The 23047-nt window shown below is 43.4% G+C and overlaps 1 protein-coding gene across 5 annotated transcripts in view; it reads right to left on the reverse strand.

Annotated features, from left to right (window-relative positions):
- Window positions 1-21799: 21799 nt before the first annotated feature.
- Window positions 21800-23047, reverse strand: part of palmda (palmdelphin a) — a 157036-nt gene continuing 155788 nt past the window's right edge. For all 5 annotated transcript variants that reach the window (XR_004574894.1, XR_003781622.2, XR_003781624.2 and 2 more), the window contains 3 exons: window positions 22695-22734; window positions 21903-21964; window positions 21800-21830 (listed from right to left, as the gene is read on the reverse strand). The gene's annotated coding sequence lies outside the window, so the exon portion shown is untranslated. The remainder of the gene's footprint in view (window positions 21831-21902; window positions 21965-22694; window positions 22735-23047) is intronic.

Below are 23047 nucleotides of genomic sequence, written 5' to 3' on the forward strand. Positions count from 1 at the left end.
GCTATAATTATATAATTAGTAGAAATTAACATGATGGTTTTATACCTCAAATAATTGTTTGTAGAAATGTTGTCCCAGTAGCACATGTTGTTTATATTCCAGTAATCTGTTGATTTCCTTCAGGGTCTGCAGAAGGCAAACACACAGAGGAAGATCAACAACCAAGTCGCCAAGGTCTGGTTCTTTGTTTGAGAGATCAAAATGTACCATATTCAATTGGATGAAATTCATCTACAGTTAAATTGAAAACATGATTACTGACAGTGTCCATTAGAGATGTAGCACATTTAAACATTATCATGCTAACATTTTGTGGTGGATTTTGGCACTCAGTTTAGGAGTTATGATGTGATGTAAAGTTATATTCACTATGCAGCAACTGCACTTTTTTCTGAGGAAATGCACATGCGTGATAAAGCTTTTTCCTGAAAAATTGTCAAAACCTTTTCCTGCACTACCTGTTAGGATTTTGCAGCAGTGGGCTCTTGCAGAAGTCTACTAGTAGCAAACTTTGTTATTGGAAGCAATTACCTCACAGTTCCTACATCTCTCTCAATCATACACCATCTCAGTAAGGTCAAGTGTAATGTCTTCAACCACAATAATAAAACATTGTTTTTCTTTCAACAGATTTGCACAAGGGCTTCGCTTGAGGCAAATTGATATGCTCAGGGAAGGGATTACTGGAAGTTCTCGAACACTCTCCAAGATGTCAAAAACACTGAGGAGAGTCTACTGTATGATAACTAAATTATGTGATTATGATAACAACAAACTCTGCTTTCTTCAAAGAATACTCCATTTGCATCAATTACAGCCTTGCAGACATTTGGGATACTAGTTGTCAATATGTATTCTTTAGAGATTGCACCCCATGCGTCCTGAAGCACCTCCCACAGGTTGGATTGGCTTGATGGACACTTATAACGTATCTTACGGTCAAGCTGCTCCCACAGCAGCTCAATAGGGTTGAGATCCATTGACTGTGCAGGCCACTCCATTATAGACAGAATACCAGCTGAGTGCTTCCCTAAATAATTTGTGCGTAGTTTAGAGCTGTGCTTTGGGTCATTGTTCTGTTGCAGGAGGAAATTGTGTCGAATCAAGCATCGACCATAGGCTATGGCATGTCATTGCAAAATAATGATGGACTTCCTTCAAGATCCCTTCCACGCTGTACAAATCTCCCACTTCACCACCACCAAAGCACCACCAGACCATTACATTGCTTCCACCGTACTTTACAGACGGCGTCAAGCACTCTTACAGTATCTTTTAATTTGGTTTGCGTGTCACAAATGTTCTTAGTGATCTGAACACCTCAGACTTAGATTTGTCTTTCCATAACACTTTTTTTCCAATATTCCTCTGTCCAGTGTTTTTGCTCTTTTGCCCACCTTAATCTTTTCTTTTTATTTATTGTTTTTATCAATCTGAGATATGGATTTTTCTTTCCAACTCTGCCTACAAGGCCAGCATCCAAAGACGCATCATCACTGTTGACATTGAGGCTGGGGTTTTGCAGGTACAATTTAATGAAGCTGCCAGTTAAGGAACCTTGAGGCGTCTTTTTCTCAAACTAGACACTAATGTATTGTCCCTTTGATCAGTCCTACCCCGGGGCCTCCAACTCCTCTTTCTATCCTGGTTAGAGACTGTTGTGTGAAGGGAGTAGTACACAGTATTGTACAAAGTCGTAATTTTCTTGGCAATTTATTGGCGTGGAATAGTCTTCATTTCTCTGAACCAGAATTGATGAATAGAAAACCTTAACGTTAGCTCTGGTGAAAACTGTTGTGCTGAAAGAAGCAATACAGCTAGCCTTATTTAGATTAGTTGAAAATCTAGCGAATTGGCAATTGTGGGTTCAATTACAAAATGGCCAGAAATAAAGAACTTTCTTCTGAAACGTGTCAGTCAATTAGCCTTTAATTAACTTGTGTTAGCAAATCCAACAGGATGAACGAAAAGGATAAACTTGGATTTGCAAACACAATGTGCCATTAAACACAGAAGTGACGTTTGCTGATAATTGGCTTCTGTTTGCCAGAAAAATGTGATTTTTAAACAAAAACAAGGTAATTTGTCAATGTACCCCAAACTTTTGAACAGTAGTGTATAAATATGTATAGTTGACTTTCACTTAAAAACGTTTTTAGATGTTTGTTAAACCCATGACATACACATTTAGAATATTTGTTAATGCCTGTTTTTTCCCCCAGTATGGACGAGGAAGGTTTGCACAGACATGGGTTTGAAGAAAGTGGGTGTTCGGGATTCTTGGCGTTTCACAAAGAAGAAGGAGGCCCATTCTGAGACTGGTTAAGCGTAGGTCTAGACGTCACCTGGTACCCTTAATTGAGCGGCATGTGTATCCTGGAAGCCAAATCATCAGTGACGAATGGCGGGCTTACAGAGGCATACTCACCAGGCTTGGCTATCAGCATTTCTCTGTGAACCACAGTTGATGGTTTGTGGACCCAAGAACAGGAGGCCATACACAAAATCTAGATAGAGCATGGTCTACTTTCAAAGGGTATGTATGGTGGATGAGAGGGAACAGAACTGAGTCCATGCTAAAGGAGCACCTCTTCCTAATTGAGTGGACATATTGGCTTGGCAACCGCCACAGAGATGGTCCACTTGGGAGATTGTTGAAGGACATTCGGCACATGTTCCACTTATAAGGTGTTTCATTTGTAGATCATGCATGTAATCCTAGGTTGATTTTGAATGCAGCTTGTCCTTTTGTATTATTTTTTTAAGTCTGTTTATTAAAATACCTGTTTGTTTAAGCGACCTTCGTGTGAGCCTGTGTCCTGCTACCCCTGTTGCATTGTGACAACCTTACTTTAAAGATCTTACATTTTATTAATCTTTAATTATAATCAAACAATTTATTATTGTCTGCAAGTGCTTTTAAGCTATGAAAACGTAGTTATGACTTTACAGTTTACAAGGATCACAAAGCTACTTAACTAATAATTAATTATCAGTACTTAATAGTTTATAACCATTTGCAAGCTCTATTCAGCAATTATTACACGAATGAATAGTCATGACTTTGCAATAAGGATAACACATTACCTTAACTAATTATTAATTATCAGTATGTAACAGTTCATAATCATCTAAAAGCATTAATAAACTAGAAGATAACTAAGAAATAGATGAGTTAAGCATTACAGACAAGGATTACATTTTAAATACAATACATTTCTACTTTACAGTCATTAGCATGAATAAATGAGATCTGCATTTTTGCTCAAAATACTATAAAAAGCATCAGACATTTGGGTAATATTACTTTGGAGTTAATGAAATGCATTTTTTTGTGAGAACATTCAAGCATGTTTAAAGTATATATATATATATAATAGATTCTTGAAACAGCAGAATTATACATGTGATAATTAAGCAATACATTAGGAGTGTAACACATGAGTTCTTGAACTTCATGACATATCAAGAAGAAATAATACACAGGATTGACAACAGCTATTATTGTTCATGATGGACACAAGAAAAAGCAAGTAAGTAAGCAACAGGTCACTGAGTAACAAGTAAGGTAATGTTCATGAAGGACAAAAGCTTGGCTTCTGTGACTGAACAGTATTCAGCAACAAATGACAGTAGTTGGGGGAAAGGTGTTGTTTGTTAAAGGAATTAGGGTTATTCTATATGTTGCCTTCTAAGAAATGACTTCATTTGAACTGATTATGTTCAATAATAAACATTTAATTGTTTTCGCTATGATGAAGGACACCAAATCATAAATCTGTAGTTGCATTATGTCATCATGAAATCATTTAAATTCATGTATAAATTCATGTTTGCTATTGGGCCATTCAACAGTTAGCTAGATATAGTCATGTTTATTAACACATGCACACCAATGATAAATTGCATCAATTAAGATTTGGATTGCAATATATTAATGTATTGATTGATGTTTTTTAACATGTCTTTTATTAGTTACCTATTCATTTGGTTACATGTTTATTGACACAACCACACATAGTTCATTATTTGTGGATGCATTCATTAACTATTAGTTTACGCTATGTTTTCATGTATTAGTTAATGTTTGTTGATATGTGTTCCAACAGTTAACTAATATTTAGTTAATATGTTTAATAACACATGCACACATAATCAAGGCTTTATAGATGCATTAATAGGTCATGAATCCATGTCAATTAATGCATTTAATAATCATTATTACTGTATCCTTATTGTAAAGTGTTACCGATTTTTGCAATGTTTCGAAGATGAAAATAAACAACTTTTGAGAAATATTTTATATGTTCTTCAAAGGAGGGGTCAGGTTCAAGGGTAACGCAGAGGTTTTTTACAGTTTTTTGGGATACGACCATGCAGCCGTCGAGCTTCACAGTGAGATCTGCTAACAGCGCTCTTTGTTTTCTTGGGTCCTAAAATGAGCATTTCTGGTTTTCTTGAGTTTAAGAGCAAGAAGTTCTCTGTCATCCACTTCCTAATAACTGAAAGGCATGCTTCCAAAGTAGCTCATTTTGGGGCTTCTCCATGCTTCATTGAAATATATAACTGTGTGTCATCAGCATAACAGTGAAAATGTACATTGTGATTTCAGATTACATAGATAGGGAGCATATATAGTGAGAACAATAATGTGCCCAGAACCGAGCATTGAGGAACACCAAAGCATACCTTTGACTTGTCAGAGGATATGCCGTCCACAATAACAAACCGATATCTTTCAGATAAATAAGATTTAAACCAGGCTAAAACATGTCCATGTAGCCCAATATGGGTTTCCAGTCTCTAAGAGAAGGGAGTGATCAATAGTGTCAAAAGCAGGACTAAGATCAAGAAGCAACAGGACGGATGCAGAACCTTTGTCTGAGGCCATTAGAAGGTCATTTGTTACATTCACGAGTGCAGTCTCAGGACACGGGGTTGGGGTATGATGGGATCTGAAACCGGACTGGAGCATCTCATAAATGTTATTTGTCTTCAGGAAGGCATTCATTTTTCTAAGATTTTTGAGAGGAACAGTATGTTCGATATTGGCCTATAATTGTTTAATATGTCAGGATCCAGATAGATTTTTTTTAGAAGAGGGTTCATTTTCAAAAAAAAATGTGAGTTTGGTACACATCCGGAGGAAAGGGAGCAATTTATTATGTTCAGCATTGGCTGACCTAGCACAGGAAATAGCTCCTTAAGTAATTTTGTTGGAATCGGGTCTAGCTGACAGTTTGTGGGTTTAGAACTAATTTAGTGAATGTGTCGAGCAATAAAGTATCACTCGTGAACAGGACCCCTAGATACTTAAACTCCTCCACTTGAGGCAGGCACTCTCCACCAACCTGAAGTGGGCAAGCCACCCTTTTCCGACTGAGGACCATGGCCTCTGATTTGGAGGTACTGATTTTCATCCCCACCGCTTCACACTCGGCTGCAAACCGTCCAAGTGCATGCTGAAGGTCCTGGCTTGAAGGGGCCAACACGACAACATCATCCGCAAAGAGCAGAGACGAAATCGTGTGGTCCCCAAACCTGACACCCTCCGGCCCCTGGCTGCGCCTAGAAATTCTGTCCATAAAAATTACGAACAGAACCGGTGACAAAGGCCAGCCCTGCCGGAGTCCAACATGCACAGGGAACAAGTCTGACTTACTGCCGGCAATGCGGACCAAGCTCCTGCTTCGGTCGTACAGGGACCTGACAGCCCTTAGCAAGGGACCCAGGACCCCATATTCCCGAAGCACCCTCCACAGGATGCCGCGAGGGACACAGTCGAATGCCTTCTCCAAATCCACAAAACACATGTGGATTGGTTGGGAAAACTCCCATGAACCCTCCATCACCCTGTAGAGGGTATAGAGCGGGTCCAGTGATCCACGGCCTAGACGAAAACCACACTGTTCCTCCTGAATCCGAGGTTCTACTATCGGCTGTATTCTCCTCTCCAGAACCCTGGCATAGACTTTCCCGGGGAGGCTGAGAAGTGTGATCCCCCTATAGTTGGAACACACCCTCCGGTCCCCCTTCTTAAAAAGAGGGACCACCACCCCGGTCTGCCATCCCAGAGGCACTGTCCACGACTGCCACGCGATGTTGCACAGGCGTGTCAGCCAAGACAGCCCCACAACATCCAGAGACTTCAGGTACTCAGGGCGGATCTAATCCACCCCCGGTGCCTTGCCACTGAGGAGTTTCTTAACCACTCTGTCTCCAAAAGCTTTTGTAATTAACAGAATATACGGTACGGTAATTGACCTGACTCCTGGTGTGTTATTCTCCTTTCCATCAAACCAACTCGGGGAAGTGTTAGACTTCAACAATTTTGGGGGCTTCGTCCGGGATTGGATAAAGGAGAAGGAATTCGATCCGGTCCAGCTAACCTACACGGGATTCACAGGTTCCAGCGCCGGCACATCAAAAAGGTAAGCAGAGCCTGTTATATCTAAATCTGCGTATTTGCTGTGAACCAAATTGTGAACCTGTGAAGAACGTAGTGGAACTGGTTTAAATTCGGGAGGGCGAGGCAATTGGTGATTGTTCCGGGATTGACTACCCCCCCCCCCACTTCCCGACAGGGACGGTGGAGATTGTAAGTAGGAGACTTGACAATCAGTCGGGTGAAAGGCCCGAGGACTTAGGGGCACCTCGAAAACAATGGGTGAGTTAGGATCTCACACATAAATAAACACTAGTAAGGAAATGGACAGGGAGTTTAAAAGAGAAGTAGATGACGGTGGGTGGGGTCCAGGTAGGGGAAAATGGAAGAAATTGGGGATACAGGTGGCAAATGTACTGACAGTTGTAGGCAGGATGGACCCAACTCAGAAAGAAAAGGGACAGATAGAAGAGAAACTGCGACAAGTGGCGAGTGAGGCAGGACTAAGTGGATGAAAGGAGACCATTACATGTAATTTTGTGGGATAAAGAGAAGGATTGTGCTAAGAATCGAGATAGAGTTAGGGACAAGAGGGAAACAGCAAATTTGGTCAAGAGAGGGAGATATAAAGATGAGGAGAAAGCATGGGAAAAGAATAGAAAAGAATGGTGTAAGTTAGCAGTGTGGTGTCAGGGAGTAGAACATTTGAACAAGGAGAAAAAGGAGGAGAAAATTAAGGAGGATAGGAAGGAAGAAGAGGGACTTCCTTAGAAAATAAAAGAGGCATTGATGGCTTACCCAGATTTGCCGGGGAGCGAGTCACATGTGTGGGAAAGGCATGTAGTACATCATTTACAGAGGGCTAAAGATGAGGACACAGAGAAAGATAAACAGATAAAGGAACTGAAAGAGAAACTGCTGCGCTTACAGCTGGGAGAGGCCAAAGCGAAAGTAAATGAAGGGAGAAAGAGACACAGACAGATGGCAGCCCTAGGCTCGAGAGAACCTGACACAGCCGATTTATACCCTGTTCCCACATGGGCACCCCTACCTTACAGTGGCCGGGGGGCATTCACCGCGCCCTATCGACCATGGACTCTGTGATGGCAATTTCTAAAGTCCAAACTATTTACAAAAATGGTAGGTAAGACAGAGGAAAACTCAAATGCACAATAGACAGTTTTATTCTTGCAAGAAGAGAATACACAGGTTACAAAGTAACAATGAATAATCTCTAAATCAGTATAGGAAATGCATCAGTATATAAGGAGGGAAAAAGGGGTGTGGTAAGATGCTGCCCCTCTGTCCCATGTCAACCAAACACACACCCTTTGTTCTATCACATGTCCTGGGCATGTGTTGTGGAAATTTCTATATACAATGTATTCTCTCTGAGTAAAGGATTGAGTCCCACTGTTAAGATAGGTACAGGAATGTGTGGGACCTGGTATTTGCATAGGGGACATCTATTGTCTGTCCAGATGGAGATCAATGGGTTTTAGGACAGGATAGGAGAAGATACAACAGGGGGCAGTAAGGCCAGTTGGCCCCTTTGGGTAAACACTACAGTAAACATTATGGCAGGAAGGATAAGGTGGGGGAAGATAGCATTTGACGTGTGTGATAGAACAAAGGGAAAGGTGTTTGATTGACATGAAACAGATGGCAGCATCTTACCACACCCCTTTTTCCTATGTAATAAATACTGTCGAAATGATGTTTTTATTTAGAAACTATTCACCGTTACTTTGTAACCTGCATACTTTCTCCTTGCAAGCAAGATTAAAACCGTTTATTGCGCAATTGATTTCTCCTGTCTTACCTACCATTTTCATAGAACTATTTGGATTTTAGAAATTGCCATCACAGCTTGACATAAGGGACATGGTGTCTTCCCTCATGTGGTTAACTTTCTCAACCCTTAAGGGGGAATTAGAGCATCTGAGCAACCTACTGATAGGTAGATGATTAACCCTAAAATTACTCGTGGCCAATCAAGAATGCCCCCTAGGACAAAACCCAGATCCCCTCTCCCACACTCCTGTAAGCATTTAAACATTGGGACTCAGTCCTTTACTCAGAATATCATTCATCAGGTTACAGAAATGTCCCTAACAACTCCGAGGGGAGGTTACGGTAGGGGGAGGGGGCGGGGTAGAGGGGCTCCAGGAGCCCAAGACCCATACAGAGCCTGTTTTTTATGTGTGGGGACCTGAACCACTGGTCCAAAGAGTGCCCACAGAATGCCGGAAGAGGCAGAGGATACCCAAACCAAGGGCGCCTGGCCAGTACCCACTCTCTTATGAGGGAGGGTGGGACCAGGAATAACGGTCCACAGGGAGGGAAGGGGACAGCGGGGGAAAGGCAGACCCTATGCTGTCCCTGAATGTCGACGGGAGGGACTTCCCTTTTCTGGTCGACACAGGTGCCACTTTTTCCACCATCACCGCCCCTCCCGTCACAGGACTATTATCCTCTAAGACAGTGGAGGTTGTGGGGTTTGAAGGGGTGGGACAGACTTTGCCAGTGACGTTTCCTCTTAAAACGATACTGGGTAAACAGTCCCTTAGCCTTCCGTATGTGGTGTCGGCAAACACACCAGTGAACCTATTGGGAAGAGACTTACTAATAAAACTGGGGGCTACTATTTTATGTTCTCCAGATGGACTAACTATTACGTTACCGGACAGGACGTCGGCGGTATGCGGACCTGAAACCACACGCAAAGGGCAGTATCTGGTACAACAGGTGAAGGTTGAAATAGCGGAGATATACTGGGGACTATTGATACCAGAAAAGCCGGACAAACAGGGCATTTTGTCACAGTACTTCAAGTGGAGGCCGTGGATCTCCCTCCTCAAGCCGTACTGTCCTCTGCCAGACCCCCCTCATGTGACCCTATTTTATGATCGGCAGGGTGATGAGGTGTATAGAGAAGGGTTTGGGGATGCAGTGTGTGGGGACACATGGCAGATCGGGTCTAAATTCATATATGTAGGCCCTGAAGGGGTTGCGGCAGATGTACAGTTGACTGACGAGCAGGAACAGTGGTACATGATGGCGGAGGAGTCCGTCCCGCATGTGTCAATGGCCCTGCATCCTAAGCACCAAGCAAAAGACCTGGGGCCCATGGTTAAAAGGGCGGTCGAATGCACTGATTGGACAACCACTCAGGCGTCAAACGTATGGTACTCACCCAGCTGTAAGACATATCGGTTAGAGGCACCAGGGACCGATTGAGTATATTTAGAGTGAAGGGAGATAACTCAGGATCATGGGAGGGAAAAGATGGATCACCCTGCAGCCACAGCAAGACTCAATGATTCGCCGGACTCACTGTGGTCCGATTGCCCACCAGTCACCTTTAAAATCAGACTGGGAGAGCCCATATGGCTGCCCCAATACCCACACAAACCAGAGGTGGAGGAAGGGTTAGATGTGACATTGAACGGCTTGTGGCCCACAGGGGTGATGGAGGAGTCGTGTTCCGCGTGGAACACGCCTATCCTCCCAGTCGAAAAGAAAGGGACAGGGAAATACCGTATGGCCCATGATCTCAGAGCCATTAACAACATTTTACTCACACCCACCATACCGGTACCTAACCCGTATGTAGCACTCAATAATTTGACCCCCGATCAAAAGTGGTTCACCTGCATTGACCTGGCTAAAGCTTTTTTCTGTCTCCCACTAGCAGATGAACTTCGTGACATCTTCTCTTTCACACATAGGGGTCGACAATGGCGATACACGAGACTACCACAGGGGTTCGCGCTTTCCCCTGGCATATTCAACCAGGTACTGAGAGAAGCGCTGCAGGGATGCTCGCTGCCAACAGGGGTAACTTTGGTCCTGTGCGTAGACGACCTGCTGCTGGCGGCCCCGACAGTGGCCGCCTGCATCCAAGCTACAATGACGGTCCTCACCAGACTGGCTGAGAAAGGGTTCAAGGTGTCAAAAGAAAAGCTACAGCTGGTAAGAACACAGTTCTCCTTTCTGGGCAGAGTAATCTCGCAGAAGAGAGCGGGGCTTTCACCAGCACACCGCACAACCATTCTCCACCATCCCAAACCCACTACTGTTCAGGAAATGTTATCATTCTTGGGGCTCAATTGGATTTTGCTGAAACAACAACTAGCCACCGCAGCTGATCTGGCAATTCCCAACTACACATACTTTTTTTCTAGATGTTTCTGAAACAGGACAAGTCATGAACTGGGTCCTGTTTCAGAAAAAAGGGGGAGATAGGAACAGCCTCATGTACATAAGCGTAGGATTTGACAAAACCGAAAAAATACACCCCACCTGTACACAGCACGCCGCGGGGGTGGCGAGACTCATTAAAAAATTTGCACACATAGTGATGGGACATCAACTTCAGATACTCATAACACACAGTGTAGTGGCGTATGTAAACTCACAGATGTTCACCATGACTTCTCTCAGGCAACAACACCTAAGTAAAAATTTGACTTTCACACACAAGGGGATAAATATGGCAGACCGGATGGGGACGGGGCTGCCACATGAGTGCACGCAAGAGGTAGTGAGGGAGAGTAAGACACAAACTGATCTGGAGGCAGAACCCCTCCAAGGGGCAGAGGACCTCTTTACAGATGGGTGCTGTTTTAGACATGAACAAGATGGGCTGAGGGTGGCGTTTGCGGTAGTGAAACTAACACCAGAGAGACTCCAAGAGCTGCAGTCAGCTCAGAGAGCAGAAGTGAGAGCAGTGATAGAGGCACTCAGGCAGGCCAAGGGGAAGAGAGTAAATATCTACACAGATTTGGCATATGCGGTAGGCACGGCGCACGTGGAGCTATGACAGTGGTTAAAAGCCGGGTTTAGAACAGCAGGGGACAAACCGATTAAACACAAGGTGGAGATGAGAGAGCTAGCCGAGGCCCTGGACCTGTCCCAAAACGTGGGAATCATAAAATGCAAAGGACACGATAACTCAAATAGTGCAGTGGCCCAGGGAAATCAAGCGGCAGACACAGCAGCAAAACAGGCAGCAGGGTACACTCCACGAGTGATGGTGGTAAGAGCAGAAGAGGAAGTGTGGTGGCAAGAAGGCCCTGAGAGAGACGAGCTAGTGAGACATCAAAAGGGGGCATCCCCACAAGAGAAAACCATTTGGCGAAAGAGAGGAGCAACAGAGACGCGAGGGCTCTGGAGAGGGCCAGACGGTAGAGTAATACTTCCACCAGCTATGCGAGGAGATACATTTGCAGAAGCCCATGGGCTGGGCCATGTAGGGCCGGCTCAAATGTTAAGAAACTTGTGCCACTGGTGGCATCCGTTTATGGTAGACATGGTACGCAACTACACTAGGACATGCACCATCTGCACTCACCACAATCCAAAACCAACGATTAAACCTGAGATGGGGGCGTTCCCCATGGCCACGAGACCTGGACAAGAGATAGTGATACACGGACATGGGGGAAACAGTACGGGGGTGCTGTTACATGTTAGTGTGTGTGGATGTGTTCACAGGAGCCTGGCCGGCAAGAAGGGAGGACCGTCAGACAGTGATCAAGTGTTTAATAAACCAGTACATTCCCAGACACGGCTTCCCAGAGAAAATTAGGTCAGACAACAGTGAAGGTAGAGAGCTTATTGGGCCTAAAACATGCTTTTGGCACTGTATACCACCCACAGTCCCAGGGAAGTGTAGAAAGGATGAACCAAAATTTAAAGAATAAGTTAGCTAAGATATGTGCACAGACCAAATTGAACTGGGTAGATGACCTGCCACTGGCACTCATGACTATTCGATGTTAAATCAGACCACTGGGTTCACCCCATATGAGCTGCTGACGGGGAGGCAGTTTCCAGAACCAGCCGCAGGGCCTGCGGTCCCGGAAGGGGAGAAATGGCCCAAAGATCACAGAGTGTATTTTGATGAATTGCGAGCTCTCATTTCAGAATTCACCAACAGAGTTGGAACCTGCACCCGCTGGACTAGAACCTGCCCCAGGCGGAGTGGGTGCTGCTGAAGGTCATCAAACGAAAGTGGTCGGAGCCAAGGTGGACGGGTCCTCATCAGGTGGTGGAGAGAACGAGCCATACGGTCCACCTGAGGGACAAAGGAGAGACGTGGTACCATTGGAGCCAGTGTACACCAGCGCAGGAGCCAGGGAGGTCGCTGACGGACCTCATCCAAACAGGGAAGGAGGAGCTTGCCCCAGTGCAGGACTACGAGCGAGAGAAGGAGACAAAGGACGGCGCCAGGGGAATAGACTTTTAGGGGAAGGAACTGAAGAATACTGTAACAAAAGGGGGTATAGGACACAGAGTGGCTCCTACCACTCGTACCAAGATAACAGGGTTACAGAGAAAGGTCTGGGGAGATGATAATAGAATGAAGTGGTACATGGGCATTGGTGGAATAATGATATATGTTGCTACAGGTTTCCCCGGTTGGCATCGGGTCTCCACTCCCCCAGCGAAGAGGTATGTGACACAAAAAGAGGACGCCTGCCTCTTTTTGTGTCACATACCTCTTGATTGGATTGGCTTGATTGGATGTTGCAAAATGCCAAAGAACAAGATTTAGGGGACTGTGTGGCATGTGCCGCGTTTAGACCTCAATTATACACCGAGCCGGCTCCTCTGCACTCAGAGGACCCTTGGGGATATCAGTACATGTTAGCTCTTACACATAGCGCTTCCCCTGCGAACTGTACCACCCTGGCAAGCGTGTTCCCTCCGATAGCTAACAACACCAGGACGGGGCCGTTCACTCTCCATAAAGGGGGAGGGGGATATACCTGTTTCAACTTCACCAGTCAGAGACCCGTAAGGAACACTGGGGAGATCCCCTCGCAGTGGTGCAATGTCACGATCCAGAGCCGATCTATTATCGGACCCTGGGCCCGGTCTGGCCTGTATTACTATTGTGGGGGCACCCGACTCCTGATACGTATCTCAAAAGGCATCCAGAGGGTATGTGCGATGTTTCGTTTAGCAGCACCCTTAGCGCTGATAGGCGACCAAGTTAAATCACTCCAGGAAAAAAGGAGCGACACTCTCACCCGGCACCGGCGTAGACACATAATCGGCTGATACATTCGACCTCACTCCCCGACATATATAGATGCGATAGGGGTCCCTAGAGGCGTCCCCAAAGAATTCAAGCTTGCAGACCAGTTCGCGTCGGGCTTTGAAAATATTCCCATTTTGTTGGCTTTGTTCCCTGTCACCCCACCCCAAAGAATGTAGACCGTATTAACTACGTCCATTATAATGTCCTACGTCTCTCTAATTTGACCCGTGATGCGGTTGAGGGCCTGTCAGAACAGCTGGGCCCCACCTCGTTGATGACGGTGCAAAATCGCATAGCCCTTGATATGTTACTGGCAGAGAAGGGCAGGGTTTGTGCGATGTTTGGGGACATGTGTTGTACTTTCATTCCCAACAATACAGCTCCTGACGGGTCGGTTGCTAAGGCACTGCAGGGCCTTAGGACTCTCTCGCGAACTATGCACGAGCATTCTGGGATAGACAACCCGCTGGAGGAATGGATGACATCGATGTTCGGCCAGTGGAGAGGTTTGATAATGTCTGTTCTTTTATCGCTTGCTACATTTTGTGCTACAATGGTTACTTGTGGGTGTTGTTGTATCCCATGCATAAGAGGGCTCGCCATGAGAGTGATCTCTACAGCCATTGAGAAGGCTCCAGGACCGCCACCAGGGATGCTGATGCCTCTACTGGAGAGAAATACTTCCAACTTGGTGGAGCACCACTTTCGCTCACATTTTCTGGAGGCTTGTTTAAGTGCTCTAGTATTGTCTGTATACCAGGGAGCAGGTTTCTTGTTTCGTATTTATTTTGTTTTTACTGGTGCAACTGTGTCTAATGTGTTGAGTTTAGATCGATTTGATTGTTTACAGATTTATTTACTCTGTCGTTAATGAGCAAACTTGTAAGAATATAAAGGAATTCATTTGTAGTCCGAAAATTTATAGTACGGCTTTTGAAACTCATTGTTTGCGAAGCAAGTGGATTTCTTGTTTTAACGGTAAATGTAATAAGACAGTGATCCGATAATCCAGGATTTTGGGGGGAAATTATAAAATCTACAATATCTATTTCTCGTGACAGGACTAAATGTAAGGTGTGATTGTGGCAATGTGTTGGACCTGAGACATGTTGGATAAAACCCACTGAGTCAATTATGGCTTCAAAGGCTTTTTGAAGAGGATCATTAGACTTTTCCATATGAATATTGAAATCGCCATACTATCTGCCATGACTACAAGGTTAGACAAGAATTCTGGAAACTCATTGAGGAACATTGTGTATGGCCCCAGGGGGGCCTATTAATAGTAGCTATGTAAAACGATTTATCGGCCTGGTATAGCCAGGAGGAGAGGCCTCATTTAAGGCAATGAATTCATCAGGCTTAAGCCACGTTTCACATAAACCAATAACATCTAGTTTATGATCAGAGATTAATTCATTTGATGCAACTGCCTTTGGAGCAAGGGATCTAATATTTAGGAGTCCCATTTTGAGATGCGAGGTGATACAGTCATTTTTTTTTTTTGTGACTGAAGTGGAGGAAGGCTTTATTTTAATAAGGTTGTTTTTGTTAGCACTACCTTGTTTAACTTTTCTCAGCCTGGAACGAGTCACAGTGGCAATAGGTAAAGCTGAAATAACTACTCTGGTATGCTATCGACAGACTCCACAGACTCATACATTTTCAACCCAGGGCCGGAGGTGGCATTTTATGAATTACCAGAGGGCCATGTGTGACTGATCAAATGGTTTTTGATGCCGGATTATGGGGGACTTTTCGAAAAGTGTTTTTTTTGGGGCTGAAACAAGGCCCACATAATACAGTAGATGTACTGTTTAAAGTTGTCGAGGGGCTGAAAGAGTATGACTCTGTTAGATTGGACCTATTTCCGGAAAATGTCAGCGGGGTCGATTGTGACTGCAGACAGTTTGACTGACGTTAGACCCTGAAGCCCCGCCTTACGTTAACACCATCCTCAACACAGCATAACAACAGACAGACCACCAGTGACTATCAAGCAGTCGGAAGAATTTATGAAACATGTCTCAAGATTACAACTAAGCGGTGATTGAAGAACCCAAGGCCGAGGACTGGCTGTGTGACACCTGTGATGACAACGCTGAAGCCTTCTACGGAACCCCTGACCCCGACAGCTCGATTCCACCAGCATACCCAGCAAGAAACTACCACTGGATTGACCGGATTGGTGATCAGCTAGGTCCTCTTAATCTGTCATACATTTTAAATGCTAACAAGAGTTATCACAAAATGGACAAACACCTTGAACCAAAAGTTTTAAAGATCATCAAAGCAACAATGGGTATGATTCAGGAAAACGTTGTTGGGGTTATTCTACACAAAGCATGCATTGGATGTGAAGTGGACCACCTGAGCCAGACAAGACATTCTTGTCTCGAACCACCTGATTATTTTTTTGAGACCCATTATGATGACATTGTGGAGACTGTTTCAACACTGCGACTGAAAGGTGTTGGTCGAGGCTTTGAACACATCGGGTTTCACGCACCGATAACTGCTGTTTCATGAGGCCGCTGAGAACTTTCTGCAGGAGCTCAAGTTGGAGCCGAACATCACACAGAGACTGAGTGAGAACAGGGATGAATACATGGACAATTAATGAGGATGCTGTATGCGACGCAGCGGCATCATGGTGCGACGAAAACAAAGAGTCTGTTGTCTAAGGTATGGTAACTTCAGTTCTCATGTTAACATGTATATAAACAAAGACTATGAGAAATCTGAATGTTTGTGTAACTTTTCTGAATATCTTGGTTGTGTAATTTCGAAAACTCAAATAAAACGATGTTCAACATGTATTAATTCTCATTATTGCTTGAACACTCTACGATGTCTGAACAGGTTATGAAAAGTATTTACTACGACCCGGCAAACCCTGGTGCTTATGTGGGTAGAGATGGTTTGAAAAGTGCGTACTTGGAGAAAACCGGGGAGATCCTCAAAAATGGTGAGGCCGATGACTGGCTGCTCGCACAGGATGCATACACGCTATACAGGACTGTAGCTATACATTTTAAAAGAAATAGAGTTATTGTTCATGATATAAATTCACAATTTCATCTGGATTTGGTTAACATGAGTGCTTACAGTGTGGAAAATTATAACATGAAATTTATGTTAGATAACTGGACACGCTCCAACCAAATTACACAACAGGGTCAGCAGTGCGTGAATTTTACCAATTGGCCTTAGCTTCAGGAAAACACCTAAAGGACCAAGCCTTGGCTATTGACAGGTCGGACTTCTTACACGGTTATGCCCTTTATGCATTCAACTGCACGCCGGACAAGGAATGTGGTCAGCACCTATCCTTGATCAAGTTAGGGAATGTACGACTTGATATGAGGTTCAGACAACCACTACCCCACACAATTAATTTGGTTGTTTATTCAATCTTTGACTCCATTATCGAAGTGTCAAACCGGTGACAAGTCATGGTTGACTACTATTAGGAAAACGGTGTGGAAATGAATACTGCAGAGTTGACCGGTGTGGTGAACCAATTTTCATCTAGGACCCATTTCTATGGTGTGCTGGCAAGCAACCAACTACCTAGTGGACCAGTCCGAGATGTTGCATCAATGATGATTGTTAATACACACCCAAGCAATCACCCCGGGGAGTACTGGCTGGCTATTTACATAATCGACGACGGCATTGGAAGGTTTTATGACAGTTTTGGAAACCCCCCGGATTTTACATATTTTCCCAAGTCAATCAATGCCTTTCTGAAAACCTGTGAGAATGTGGAGTACAGTTCAAAACAAGTACAGGACCTGGTTTCAACTACGTGTGGACAACATTGTGTGTTCTTTCTCTATCTAATAACAAAAAGGTCTGAGTTATAAAGATGTTATGTCTTTTTATGTTGATGATTTACGAGAAAATGATGCCCTAGTCTCAAAGTTTGTAGCTAAGCTGTACCAGAGTAAGCATGATAAGCAAATGTTTAATTGCATACAACATGCTCAATCTTGTGAATCGTTTAATTTGTGCCATGGTTGTTGAAGAAATAGAAAAGCAAATCACGTGTTTGTCAACTTTATTATTCAAAAATAAAACCATTTGTAAAACCACACCAATGTTTACATAGTATTTTTCATACAACATTTATTCAAGGTAAAACTGTCACGATTCCCGGGACTCAGGACAGAGGTAGGATCCAGAAGCAGATACAGACACCGGGGTAAAAGGACAATGATGATGATTGTAGCAGAGGTACGAAGTCCGGGAGGCAAGAATGGTCGAATAGTCAGGCAGGGTTCAGTTAACAGAGCGGGGAGTCAGTCCAGGCGAAGGTCGATAACGGGAAGGCAGAAAGGTGGTTTGGGAGGGAGGTACAGGACGGGTCTCGGAAAGAGGGGCTGGAAACGAACGGGGGAGAAAACACGGTGAGCAGAAGATAACAAAAACAGGATACTCGGGAAATACGATTGCTTGCTTAATTAGGTAGAGAACACTGTAATAATTACGTGGCTGTACAATAATCTGGCAGGGACTGAAAGCAGAACACTCCTATTTATAGGGAGAGTGGCAATCAGCCCCCCAGGTGTGTAGACTGGTGCAGGTGCTCAGGATCAGTGGTGATTATGGGTGCCTTCGTGTCTAACATAAGCGGTTGTGAATGCGGCGATACAATTTTTGCCGTTACGTGCTTTGATTGGTGTCTGTTTTGTGTAACGCCACTGAACCATCGCAACAGTGTCTGAGATGAACGAGAAATAACCAACATCTATTTCACTGGAAAAAAGGTAGTGGCTAAACTCCTCCGGATCTGTAATTAACATTGTGTTCATTTGGTTAGTCCGCTCACCCATGTTACCCAAAGACTATTCATTGCCAATTTAGCCAAAGATCGCCTAGCACTGTTTACAACAATGTTTTCCTTGTCAAGCTGCACACCCTCCTATTCATGATATTCATGGATATACTGGTCTTTAGCTTCATCGTCAACCACTGATGGTGGGAAGTCGCTAGCTTCCTGTTTGTGCTTCAGGCATGTAATCTGCAAAAAGATAATCTATAGTACTGGTGAAATCCTAGACTTCAAATATTTCTACAATGCGATAACCTCTCTCAACCTCTCTCAACAGCCTTAACCAGCTCAACAGAAACCCAGGTACCGGTTAAAGATCTTTCTGAATCAGTATGTGAACAATCAGTTACCTGGTTTTCAGACTGCACATAATCTACACAAGGGAAAAAACAGCTTACCGCCGACCCTGTGCGGTAAAATGGGGTGATAAAGGCCTTTCGGTGGACACACCGTAGCCTTAATAATATCAAAGTAGGTGTCTAGTGGTTTGAAATCTCGAAAGATTATGTCTGGATGCCCAATCGGATAAGTCTTTGTCTTGTTGCAGAATGAGTAAAGACTGCAGACATCCTTATACTGAATAGTCTGCCCTTCTCGAGCCGTAAACTTCAGATGAGTCGCATTAGTACGACCGCCAAAAAGAGCATCCCGAGGGTCAAGGCACTCTGGAGCATCAAAGGTCTTCAAGAAAGCTTTGACACCTGCGGATGTGCTTTTAAGCTGATTCCACTCACACTCCCATATGTATTGAACATGTACGTTGTGTTGTTCTTTCAAAGCCTCTAGCTTTGGTGCATCAACCCGTACTGAATCTTTGTCACTGAACTGATGCTTGCTGAACAATGACACTTTAGGGGACCGTGCCAGAAACAACATAGAAATTCATAGACCGTGCTCAACCCATCACGTTCAGCATATCCATCAACGCAGTAGGCACCGATTTTCACTTCACCCTTGTTCAGGGCGTCCTGTATTGATATATTCTCATCGGTGGCCACATATTCAAGCCACTGGACTGAGCTGTTTGAGAATGTCTTCTGACAACGGTTGTAGTTGTCTGAGGGGACCAATGCAATGGTGTCTTTGGTGAGGAATCTGTTGCAAAAGACTTTCATGCAAGCCGAAGCAATCGTAATTGACCGGAATGGGTCAACACCACCCCACTCCAGGAACTCGAGTCTGTAGCGCATACAACCCTCTCTCAAGATGACCACATCAGCAGTAAGCCTTTATTTCATCCTGCATGACAAAGGGGTCTGCGGAAACAGTTGCATACCATTTCAAAAACTCATCTTTTTCTTTAACCATAATGGTATTCACACCGTAGTAATGCAGTTCTGGATGGGGGCCAACATAGTGCTCATTCTCCTTGATGTTAAACTTATAAGGAAAGTAGCCTTTTTTCGAATCCTTAAAACCCATAGCACGTGGCAAGGCCGACAGCTTCATAGGTAGGAAGCAATGACTATCAATGTATCTCTGATTGAATGTGCTGTCTGTAAAAATCATGAGCTTGCTACCATTAGCAATAAGTGTCGTGCCAATACCATTGTTAGCAAGGTATTGCATCAAGATGTAACCATCGAAACCTTTAGAGTTGTGTGCTATAAATTTGTAGTCATTATATTTCGGTTGCCTAAACTTTTGGAAAAAAGCAGGCACACAACCATCTCCGGCTGAACACCACGTCTCATTATCAAAGCTTATTGCACACACAAAATTTGCAGTGTGTACACCATTCACCGGATTGGCAATTGTCTCAAAATCATAAAATATGTAGCGCTCACTGGGGTCTTGGAGGGTTTTATAAAACACTGATGATTAATTTCAACAGCAAGATCCACGTTACAATTGGGACACATGTTAGCCATGCACCTGTGCGCTTTACAGTTGGTAATACAAACCTTGTAATAACGGCCGCAATCGACACAGTATTTCTTCTGGTCACACCTGCTAACCCAACGATCCACACTTGTGTGGTGCTTCAAGCATTTATGCTGGCTATAACAAAAATCTGAATAACATATCCGTTTACAGTCAGGGCACTTTTGTTTTATGGGGTTGGGTATGATCATCTTCATGAAGACAGACACTACAGCTATATTTACAACCATGATCACTACGGGTGTTGAAACCAGTATAGCACCAGTCACAGATATAAGACACACCCAGAAAACCCTTCAGATTCATGATGCAATAGAAATGGTTATCATGTAAGTACATAAAGACGGTTCTAGGGTGGGTGTCCTCGCTGTTTTGAAACTTGGTAAAGTGACCATCCCAGACAACAATTTTACACCCTGTAATTTCTTCAAACCGAACAATATCTGTGAATGCCACACAATCATCTAACACTAAACCAGCGCCCGTATGTAACTCACGACCACTAACCAGGGCCTCAGGAAATGTGTACTGCAGATTCAACAAACCCATCAAACAAACAGAAAAACATGCAGAATCATTATTCACAGCCACATATAAATGCCTTCTTTTTTTATTGATAATCTGCTCTATCAACAGTGTTTGAGCTTTACGTCGCGGGGCACCACCCTCACGGTTTTTGACAATTTGTACCACCAGTTCCAGAGATTCATCAATCATAATCTCAGCATTAATCTGCATAACACTTTCAAGTAAATTACCAAACGTGCGTTCATTATATTCATCCGCACTCATTGCGTCACATGTACGGGGTCTATCAGAGATTCACCAAACAACTCAATCTGCAGACGATCACCAGGCCGTGTACAAAGTCTGAAGCTCTAACAATCAAAGTATCCAAGCCTGCCATAATACATGCGTAGAATGTGCCAAAATCACCAACTTCACCAGTATTTTGTAAATGTATCAACTGTCGTAATACAACATTGTCAAACGCATTACGTTGTATAACTCTAACACCGCCATCACTGCACTGAGTATGCATCAGAGAGCTTGAAGGAGAGTCAACTAGATCGTGTGAAAAAGCGGGCTACTAAACTCGGTTAACAAGCCTTGTATCTGAGGATTATTGTGTGCATCGCTGTGTAACAAGGTAATGGTTGGTTAATTTGTATTTTGGGGTGCTTGATTATGTGTAGAGGTTGTTGGCTGTTCCGTGTCTGGTCTGTTGTTAGCATTATCTATCATTAACGCCATTTCTCTAGCTTAACGTATAAACAAAGATCCACTATTCAGGTTTAAATATTCTAACCCAAACATACATTTACATACTGCGCAGTTTTTGATGAATTGACGGTATTACCTTAAGCTTCCAAGCATGAAAGAAAACAATGAAAAAAAATCCCCTCATGATGTGCAGCCACAAGGTAGGGTGTCCGTAACTGAATCCATTATGGTAATGTACTCTGCATCATCACCAGGCTGTCCGCAATCTGTTGGAATAAAGAATGTTGCACCAAGGTTCAGCTGTATACATATTGTCATAATTGTTAATAACACTTTAGAACAAGCCTAAACATTTCTGTCAATAATTAAACTTACACAAAGAGTATCTGCTCAGGTTGTGTAAGATCACAACCACCCAGTCCAGCTGACGCAGATGCTGGTCACTTGGTCTAAATACAAATAGGATTAACAAGTGTATACAGGTAATTAAAGCTGATTAACAATGTCAGAAGTCTACTTACCAAGATTTGAAGGCCCATAAATGTGTTTACCAAACACGGCTGGTGTTTGAATTCCGCTCCACCTAAACCGGAGATATAAACAGGCAATATGAAAGACAGCTAAAAATGCACGGTTCAAATCAATTACTTCAAATAAAATAACTTATACTTATAACAGAAACGATATACTCTGGGCTTGAAACAACAGCTGACTTCTGTGGATGCTACGGGGTAAAATACTGCCTTTACATCGCAGCCGGCGCGCCTCCAGCAAGTCACGCCTCTTAACTTTGTCATTGGTTACATGTCATTGTTCTTCACGTTAGATAAAAATTGTGTTAGAACTATACAGGCTGCAATTATTAAAATTCTGGATAAAATGTAACTATTTAGTTCTGATGATTGTTGACAACCAAATATATTGATACTTCCTGTCTGGTAGAAACGCCATTCTCGTGGATGGATGGATTACAAACCATGAAACATGGGATGATTTTCAACCTGCATATACTACAGTTCGTAATAATGGTTATTAAGGGACTATTACTACAGGGCAGATCTGATCTTAAGGCCCATCTGTTGTTCAAATGAAAAATGGCCTGAAACTCTCCAAATCGTAAGTCCCTAACCCCCTTCTTTATATCTTACACAAAAAACATGTCTCTCACGTGTTACTCTGTTCTAGTGGAAAAACACCATGTTACATGAACATTGTAAAACATGGAAGTTTACCTGTTGTACCATTTGTCAGAAGAAAAAAGTCCTGGGATTTATATTTGCCTAACACCATTTGTTGAACACCAAACAACTTACCGCTTTCAACACTTATAGCACATTATCACTGCCCAGCCACCTGGTGACAGATGCAAAAATATAACAAGAAGTTTTACACAAAAAAAACATACATACTGTGTCAATAAGTCAGTCTGAAATGTTCACTACAAACTCACAAGAATCCCCCCAAACTTTTTGGAAGTATGTGGCACGGCTTTTCATTTCACCTCTTAAGCGCAGGATAATATCCATCTTAGAACCTTTAGGGACGGTTTCGCAGACACGGATTACACCTAGTTTAGGACAAAAAAATTAAGGTAAATAGAAAACTCCATTGAGATTGTATTTCTAGTCCTAGATTCAACTTAATCTGTGTCTGCGAAACCGGCCCT

The sequence above is a fragment of the Esox lucius genome, chromosome 3 (assembly GCF_011004845.1).
Source record: "Esox lucius isolate fEsoLuc1 chromosome 3, fEsoLuc1.pri, whole genome shotgun sequence".
Lineage (NCBI taxonomy): Eukaryota > Metazoa > Chordata > Actinopteri > Esociformes > Esocidae > Esox > Esox lucius.